This window comes from Triticum aestivum, chromosome 6B (assembly GCF_018294505.1).
Source record: "Triticum aestivum cultivar Chinese Spring chromosome 6B, IWGSC CS RefSeq v2.1, whole genome shotgun sequence".
NCBI lineage: Eukaryota > Viridiplantae > Streptophyta > Magnoliopsida > Poales > Poaceae > Triticum > Triticum aestivum.
The window spans coordinates 536,309,766-536,319,928 of record NC_057810.1 but is presented as its reverse complement, the minus strand read 5'-3'; positions in this window follow the sequence as shown (position 1 = coordinate 536,319,928).

Below are 10,163 nucleotides of genomic sequence, written 5' to 3'. Positions count from 1 at the left end.
AAGTCCATATTTAGCGCTAAATCCACGAAAAGCATCGATATCCATAAAAGATTTAACACAATCAAACTTAGGTGTTATACCTGACTCCTTACCATCGTCGGAACCCCACAGAGTTGCGTTTAATTCTTTCCAATAAATCCCACTTGAATTCAGTAGTCTTCAGCATATAAGAACCACCACAGGAAGTATCAAGCATGGTGCGATCATTGAGAGAAAGCCGAGCATAAATTTTTTGAATAATCATTTCTCTTGAGAGCTCATGATTGGGGCATGAATATAACATTGACTTAAGCCTCCTCCAAGTGTGAGCGATGCTTTCTCCTTCGCGAGGCCAGAAATTATATATGTAATTACGAACACGATGAACAAGATGCATAGGATAGAACTTCTGGTGAAATTCCAAATTAAATCATTTATAGTTCCAAGATCCCGTATCATCACATAGCCTATACCATGTCAATGCATCTCCCTTAAAAGATAAAGAGAAGACCTTCCTCTTAACAACATCATCGGTATTACCTGCAAGCTTAAATAATCCACAAACTTCATCCACAAAGATAAGGTGTAAATCGGGATGCAATGTTCCATCTCCTACAAAGGGATTAGCTAGCAGTTTCTCTATGATACCTGAAGGAATCTCAAAGTAAACATTTTCAGTAGGTTCAGTAGGTTGAGGAGCAACTCTTTGCTCTACTGGTCGGGGCAAAGATACCCCGAACAAGCCCCTCAAATAATCAGTTTCCATAGTAACAAATGACAGAAAATTTCAGCACACTATATAAATGTTTCCTTACCAAGTTCCACTCACCAAAGGTGCTTCACTCCCCGGCAACGGCACCAGAAAAGAGTCTTGACAACCCACAAGTATAGGGGATCTATCGTAGTCCTTTTGATAAGTAAGAGTGTCGAACCCAACGAGGAGCAGAAGGAAATGACAAGCGGTTTTTAGTAAGGTATTCTCTGCAAGCACTGAAATTGTAGGTAACAAATAGTTTTGTGATAAGATAATTTGTAACGGGTAACAAGCAATGAAAGTAAACAAGGTGCAGCAAGGTGGCCCAATCCTTTTTGTAGCAAAGGACAAGCCTGGACAATTACTTATAATGAGAAAAGCGCTCCCGAGGACAGATGGGAATTATCGTCAAGCTAGTTTTCATCACGCTCATATGATTCCCGTTCGGTACTTTGATAATTTGATATGTGGGTGGACCAGTGCTTGGGTACTGCCCTTTCTTGGACAAGCATCCCACTTATGATTAACCCCTATTGCAAGCATCCGCAACTACAAAAGAAGTATTAAGGTAAACCTAACCATAGCATGAATCTAGTGGATCCAAATCAGCCCCTTACGAAGCAACGCATAAACTTGGGTTTAAGCTTCTGTCACTCTAGCAACCCATCATCTACTTATTACTTCCCAATGCCTTCCTCTAGGCCCAAATAATGGTGAAGTGTCATGTAGTCGACGTTCACATAACACCACTAGAGGAGAGACAACATACATCTCATCAAAATATCGAACGAATACCAAATTCACATGACTACTAATAGCAAGACTTCACCCGTGTCCTCAGGAACAAACGTAACTACTCACAAAGCATATTCATGTTCATGGTCAGAGGAGTATTAATATGCATTAAGGATCTGAACATATGATCTTCCACCGAGTAAACAAATTAGCATCAACTACAAGGAGTAATCAACACTACTAGCAACCCACAGGCACAAATTTGTGGTTTTGATACAAGATTGGATACAAAAGATGAACTAGAGTTTTGAGAGGAGATGGTACTGGTGAAGATGTTGATGGAGATTGACCCCCTCCCGATGAGAGGGTCATTGGTGATGACGATGGTGATGATTTCCCCCTCCCGGAGGGAAGTTTCCCCGGCAGAACAGCTCCGCCGGAGCCCTAGATTGGTTTCGCCAAGGTTCTGCCTCGTGGCGGGGGAGTTTCGTCCCGTAAGCTTGCTTATGATTTTTTCCAGGGTAAAAGCCTTCATATAGCATAAGATGGGTACCGGAGGGCCAACAGGGGGCCCAGGAGACAGGGGCGCGCCCAGTGGGGGCGCGCCCCCCACCCTCCTGGCAAGGGTGTGGGCCCCCTCTGGTATTTTCTTCGCTCAATAATTCTTATTAATCCCAAAAGTGAGGTCCGTGGAGTTTTAGGATTTTTGGAGCTGTGCAGAATAGGTTTCCAATATTTGCTCCTTTTCCAGCCAGAATTCTAGCTGCCGGCATTCTCCCTCTTCATGATAAACGTTGTAAAATAAGAGAGAATAGCCATAAGTATTGTGACATAACATGTAGTAACAGCCCACAATGCAATAATTATCGATATAAAAGCATGATGCAAAATGGACATATCACCGCCGTGGAGACCCTTCGGGCAGAACTTACCCAAGCCAAGGAGCAAGCCAAGAGAAATGATGCGGACGCCCTGAAGGCAGCCGAAGAATTAAAAGCCAAACAGGCTGCGCATCGCTAAAGTGAGGATAAAATAGCCAGCATGGCTATTGAGCTAAAAGATGCCGCCAGCCGATATGAGCTTCTCGAAAGGGAAAACCATGCAAAAACGGCTGACCTGGAGAAGGCCTTGCAAGCAGCAAAGGAAACTCGCTCTGAAATCAGAGCGGCACGGGAGGAGCTTCGGCAAGCTGGTGATATCGCGGCTGGAAAGCCCTTTTTATTGCGAACGAAGTTTGGCGATCCGAAATATGCCCCTCTTGATCAATTGTGGAGTTCTGCGGACGCATACTTGGATTTAGCAAAAAGTGCTGCTGATGCGACGGAGTATTTCAAGGATCGGAAAGACCATGAGGTGGAAAGATTGTTCTGGTCGCAGTTTAGTGCTCCAAAGCATCCGCTGCTGTTGAATGATCAAATGTCCGAGTGGTCCGAGCTCCATAGGTTGTCCGGACTCGCCATGAAGGCTGTCGTGGATTATCTGTGGCCGAAAGAACCGAGCCCAGGTAGTTATTTTGGTTTGGTGTAATGATTTCTTCGTGTTGTGCCGCATATCGATTGTCAAGAGGTTGGTGTGCATAGAGGGTGCGCGGATGGCTCTTGCCCATGTCAAGACATATTGGGCGAAGATGGAGGCCATCGAAATTGCAACCAGGGGTCCGCCTGGGGGTCAGTACTTGCCCGAGCACTATTTTGAAGAAGTCCTATAAGGTGCCCGTTCAATAGAGGCTCAGTGATTAAAGAGTACCATGTTCCAGTGACATGTATCTTGATTGTAAAAACAATGCTATTTTGATTATAATGGCTATATTTATACTTTTGCCCGTAAAGTATTGAGTGCCTCATGTGCGGCCGTTTATGTATGTATGTATATAACCTGAAAGTTTTCAGCCCCCACGCATATAATGCGGGGGTGTTCGATAAAGCGTGTAATCACACTTGCTCCATCGTCTTGGTTCGTTAAGGAGGTGATAGCGCGGCGAACAAGGCAATCGGACTATATAGCTTTAACACTTTCACTTAGCCATAGGAGTTTGAATACGGTGTGCGTACATACGTGACCAGGAAACCGGTCCTTCATTAATGCGGAGGAATCGTGAAGATTCCGCTGAGTCATCAAGTGGTTTATCAGTCTCTCGCTTTAGCATGACAGTCATTTTTCGGCTTTCTCTACATAGGTGCTCATCCAGATGAACCAGGGCACAATCGAAGTAGTTCTCCCGGTGCCACCTTAGCCGATAGAGCGGAACGTAAGGTAGCAAAACACGGGAGTCGGGCAAACCCAGCTATTGACCAAAGACATGATTCAGAGCTGATGCATATAAGGCCAAACTCGCGACGTCGAACACTCCCTAAGGTATTCGGACTTTACAACATATACGGGGCTGAGTACCGCCCTCGATAATGAACCCTGAATTTCTAGGTACATGCATTAATCTGGCGTGACAAAAAAACTTGCCAATAACGCCAGTATCCCTCTCGGTTGTTTTAAGTGCCTGGAGGGTGTGAAGCAACAAGAGACAATAAAAAAGGTTTACACAGGGTCTTAATCTAAAAGGAAACCTTTGAACGGGGCCCTACTGCACGCCTGCGCCTTTGTCTCCGTTGTGCCGTATCCTGGAAGGGTGTAGCACGATGATCATCTGTAAAAAAGAAGAACCCAGGTGAAAGAATCTGGTGTGATCATGCGAAAAGTTGGTTATTCTTAATGAACCATGAGAATTCAATCTATTATTGTATTAATAGGGTCGAGCCGGACTATGGACCCTTTTTGCATGCAGGTAGCCCCTAGCACCACATATGGTGGTGTATCCGTCGACCCAAGCTCAGGTTTATCTGGGCTGCTACAACTAGTGGTGCGCCGGACACTTCTAGCCATGTCCGTGGTCTCGATGACCGATCATTTATTCGGGTTGGGGAGGCCGTTCCATGGTTTGGCTGCTAGAGCCGCCACATATTCTTCCGCACGTAAGGAACGCTCTATATTTCCGCTGATTGTGATGATGCCGCGTGGACCAGGCATCTTAAGTTTAAGATAAGCGTAATGCGGTACTGCATTGAAACGGGCGAAGGCCGTTCGTCCGAGCAGTGCGTGATAGCCGCTTCGGAATGGAGCAATGTCGAAGATTAGTTCTTTGCTTTGAAAGTTGTCAGGAGAACCGAATACAACCTCTAATGTTAGAGAGCCCGTACAGCGGGCCTCTACGCCTGGTATTACTCCTTTAAAGGTAGTACTGCTTTGGCTAATTCTTGACGGGTCTATCCCCATTTTGCGGACAGTGTCCTGATATATCAGATTAATACTACTCCCGCCGTCCATGAAGACGCGGGTGAGATGGTATCCGTCGATTATTGGGTCGAGCACCAAGGCAGCTGAACCTTCATGCCGGATACTAGTCGGATGATCCCTGCGGTCGAAAGTGATTGGGCAGGCCGACCATGGGTTGAATTTGGGGGCGACGGGTTCTACAGCGTGTACGTCTCGGAGTGCGCATTTGCGCTTCCTCTTTGGTATGTGGGTTGCATAAATCATGTTCACTGTTTTGACCTCTGGTGGAAATTTTTTCTGTCCCCTAGTGTTCGGCTGGCGAGGTTCGTCCTCGTCTTCACTTGGCGGCTCCCTCCCCTTGTGTTTGGGGTTTAGCCTGCCGGCCTTCTTGAAGACCCAACATTCTCTGTTGGTGTGATTCGAAGGTTTTTCGGGGGTGCGGTGTAGAATTTTGTTTAGGCTGGACGGTCCATTTCTTCTGCATTTAAATGGCTTTCTCCGTTGACCGGGTTGAGAGGCCTTGAATCTGGCATTTACCGCCGTGTTGTCTGGGCTGTCCTCATTATTTTGATGCTTGTTTTTATTGCGTCGCGGCTTCCCATTGTCGCCCCTGACTTTGGATGTGCCTGGGTCGCTGGTGCCGCTGCTGGCCAACCAACTGTCCTCGCCCGCGCAAAAGCGGGTCATGAGGCTTGTTAGGGCTGCCATTGTCCTTGGTTTTTCCTGGCTGAGGTGTCTGGCGAGCCATTCGTCCCGGACACTGTGTTTCAAAGCCGCTAAGGCTTTAGCGTCCCGGCAGTCGACGATTTGGTTCTTCTTAGTGAGAAACCTGTTCCAAAGCGTACGGGCTGACTCTTCGGGTTGTTGGATTATGTGACTTAAGTTGTCTGCATCCGGAGGTCGGACATATGTCCCTTGAAAATTAGCCATGAAAGCGTCCTCAAGTTCCTCCCAACTTCCAATGGTGTTTTCCGGGAGGCTTTTTAGCCAGTGCCGAGCTGGTCCTTTCAACTTGAGGGGTAGGTATTTGATGGCGTGGAGATTGTCTCCGCGAGCCATATGGATGTGAAGAATGAAGTCCTCAATCCAGACTGCAGGGTCTGTCATTCCATCGTATGCCTCTATGTTTACAGGTTTGAATCCCTCTGGAAATTCGTGATCCAGCACCTCATCGATGAAGCACAGGGGGTGTGCGGCACCCCTGTATTTGGATGTGTCGTGGCATGCTTCTGACGGATGTAGTGTTCGGTTTTGATTCCGAGCTGGTATTCGCTCAGCATAGTCGGCTTGGTGGTCGTGATCATGCATAGGGGCACGCTTCCTAGATCCATATATAGACCTGGCCATACCGGCTTTTTGGTCCAGGTGCTCCCGTAGATCATGTGCTGACTTACGTGCAGCGTCATTAGCCGCTCTATCTCGGCCACGGGGTGGTCGGTCCGGCAGGTCGGCCATATTATTTTTCGACGGGACGGGATCTATAGCCTCGTCGTCGAATTCGGGCAGCAGCTTTCGCTTTGGGTAGCTCTTTGTGTGGCGATCGCCACCGTATTTTTCGTTAGTGTCGAGAACTTTGTTCCATCTGCGGTTGAGCATATCCTGCGTGGCCTTAAGCCTTTGCTTCTGATTCTTCAAGCTCCTCGCGGTGGCGATAAGCCTTTTGTGGAGGTTTTCTTGTGTCAAATGCTTTTCCGGGATGATGAGTACATCGTCGTCCGGACTGTTTTCCTCTCCGGAGACAGGTTCATGAGTTTTATCTTTGCCATCGCTATGATCAGACAGCGGCCCCGGACTATGTTCGCCATCCCCTGGCTCATCCTGCTCCATCGTTGGGTCCATGGGGTCGTCATTACCTTTGGAGTCGACCGGGGTATTATTCTTTCTTGTGCCGCTAGCGCTTTTTACTGTGGCGGGATTTAGAGCGGTGTCGTCGTCAGCGCTTTGGTTGCTTCTCAAGAGGGTTATCCTCCGTTGCATCCTTCCATTCCTTGTCGTTGTTTTCTTTGGGTGTGTCCACCATGTATATATCATATGATGAGGTGGCCGTCCAGCGCCTTGTGGGCGGTGGTTCCTGTTCTTCTCCGGCATCGTCATCCATACCGTCGATGTCTTCGGTGTCGAAATCAAGCATGTCGGTTAAGTCATCGACAGTGGCTATCAAATGGGTGGTGGGTGGGTAACGAATTTCTTCATCGTCCGCTTCCCACTCGAGCCGGACATAGTTCGACCAAGAGTCTCCTGACAGGGAGGGAGATTTCAACGAATTTAGCACGTCACCCAAGGGCGAGTGCTGGAAGATATCCACGGAGGTAAACTCCATGATCGGTGCCCAATCAGGTTCGATAGGCATGGATGGGCGTGGTTCAGAGCCTATGGCCGGAGATGAGTCCGAGGGTCCGATGACGCAGACCTCATTGGATGCGAAGTCTGTGTTCGGCTCTATCGCCGTTGAGTGTGCGGCCTCCGTGGCGGGGTCCATCCACCTGTCCTCGTATGGCGCGATCCGCTCTGGATTGAGAGCCGGGGCGGCTACAGGTGTGATCTCCCGAACACCGGCCGATGGAAGATCTAAGTCATGCTCATCGCGACTGTTCGGCGCACCTATCATGGGCTCGAATCCGTCGAAGATCAAGTCTCCGCGGATGTCAGCAGTGTAGTTTAGGCTTCCAAACCTGACCTGATGACAAGGGGCATAGCTATCGATCTGCTCCAGATGGACAAGCGAGTTGGCCCGCAGTGCGAAGCCGCCGAATATGAAAATCTGTCCGGGGAGGAAAACCTCACCCTGGATCACATCGTTGTAGATGATTGAAGGAGCCATCAAGCCTTACCGCGACGACATAGTGGAACTCTCAATGAAAGCACCAATGTCGGTGTCAAAACCGGCGGATCTCGGGTAGGGGGTCCCGAACTGTGCATCTAAGGCTAATGGTAATAGGAGGCGGGGGGCACAATGTTTACCCAGGTTCGGGCCCTCTCTGTGGAGGTAATACCCTACTTCCTACTTGATTGATCTTGATGATATGAGTATTACAAGAGTTGATCTACCACGAGATCGTAGAGGCTAAACCCCTAGAAGCTAGCCTATGGTTATGATTGTTCTTGTCCTACGAACCAAACCCTCCGGTTTATATAGACACCGGAGGGGGCTAGGGTTACACAGAGTCGGTTACACAGAAGGAAATCTACATATCCGAATTGCCAAGCTTGCCTTCCACACAAAGGAGAGTCCCACCCGGACATAGGACGAAGTCTTCAATCTTGTATCTTCATTGTCCAATAGTACGGCATAAGTATATAGTCTGGCTGTCCGAGGACCCACTAATCCAGGACTCCATCACTCGTCGTCGTCGTCGATGAGGTCTGACTTGCCAGCTGAGGATCCCAAGCCAGCGTCATAGAACGTGTCCTTCAGAAATGACAAAAGGGGCTCCATGGTGATGAAGGATGGAAAATTGTTCATAATAAGCCGCAGCAGATCAGCGGTAGGGCTATCGACGAGATTGACGACTGTCAAACCCGAAGGGGTGGGGCGGGCAACTTAACCTGTGACATAGCCCACGTCAAGCCGTCGCTGTCGACGACCTTGATATCGTAGCTGGCGTCCACGACATGCCAGAATACTCTAGCCCGCTGATTGAAAGGCTCAATCTAGGTCCAGTCATCGTCGTCAGCTTTCTCGGCGGCCACCTCGCCGACGTCGGGCTAAGAGGCTACGGTAAAGCTATTTTGGGCCATTCGGTCCTCGAGCTCCCCAGGAAGCGTAGACGGGCTTAGGCTGCGACGCTCTATAATGGGGGAGGAGTGGGGTTGAGGATCTCTGGGAAAGGGGGCGTTTCGCCGGCATCATCTATGAAACTCAGGGCGGCGAGGGTATGTATATCGGTCGGTAAACTACACGGGTAGACCGATAGAGGTTGACGATGGAGGCGGCGCAGCGGTAGGGGTGAGCTAGCTAGGTTTGGAGCAAGGGAGGGGTGGTGTGTATGTGTGTGAGCGGGGGATTTGGTGTGAGCGAAGGATTTGGGGGTGTGTGTGGAGGGGGTCCAAGGTGGTGTTGTTGGAAATATGCCCTAGAGGCAATAATAAATTAGTTATTATTATATTTCCTTGTTCATGATAATCGTTTATTATCCATGCTATGATTGTATTGATAGGAAACTCAGATACATGTGTGGGTGCATAGAAAACACCATGTCCCTAGTAAGCCTCTAGTAGACTAGCTTGTTGATCAATAGATGGTTACGGTTTCCTGGCCATGGACACTGGATGTCGTTGATAACGGGATCACATCATTAGGAGAATGATGTGATGGACAAGACCCAATCCTAAGCCTAGCACAAGATCGTGTAGTTCATATGCTAAAGCTTTTCTAAATGTCAAGTATCTTTTCCTTAGACCATGAGATTGTGCAACTCCCGGATACCGTAGGAATGCTTTGTGTGTACCAAACGTCACAACGTAACTGGGTGGCTATAAAGGTGCACTACAGGTATCTCCAAAAGTGTCTGTTGGGTTGGCACGAATCAAGACTGGGATTTGTCACTCCGTTTGACGGAGAGGTATCTCTGGGCCCACTCGGTAGGACATCATCATAATGTGCACAATGTGACCAAGGGGTTGATCACGGGATGATGTGTTATGGAACGAGTAAAGAGACTTGCCGGTAACAAGATTGAACAAGGTATCGGGATACCGACGATCGAATCTCGGGCAAGTACAATACCGCTAGACAAAGGGAATTGTATACGGGATTGCTTGAATCCTTGACATCGTGGTTCATCCGATGAGATCATCGTGGAACATGTGGCAGCCAACATGGGTTTCCAGATCCCGCTGTTGGTTATTGGCCAGAGAGCTGTCTCGGTCATGTCTGCATTATTCCCGAACCCGTAGGGTCTACACACTTAAGGTTCGGTGACACTAGAGTTGTTATGGGAATTAGTGTGCAGTTACCGAATGTTGTTCGGAGTCCTGGATGAGATCCCGGACGTCACGAGGAGTTCCGGAATGGTCCGGAGGTAAAGATTTATATATGGGAAGTCATATTTTGGCCATCGGAAAATGTTCGGGATTTTTCGGTATTGTACCGGGAAGGTTCTAGAAGGTTCCGGAGTGGGGCCCACCTACATGGGGGGACCCACATGAACGTGGGTAGTGGGGGCAAGGCCCCACACCCCTGGTCAAGGCGCACGAAGATCCCCCTTAGAAGGAATAAGATCATATCCCGAAGGGATAAGATCAAGATCCCTAAAAAGGGGGGATAACAATCGGTGGGGAAGGAAATGATGTGATTTCTTTCCTCCCACCTTTGCCAACGCCCAATGGACTTGGAGGGCAAGAAAACAACCCCCTCCACCCCTATATATAGTGGGGAGGCGCATGGGAGCTTCACCCTTGCCCCTGGCGCAGCCCTCTCCCTCCCCAA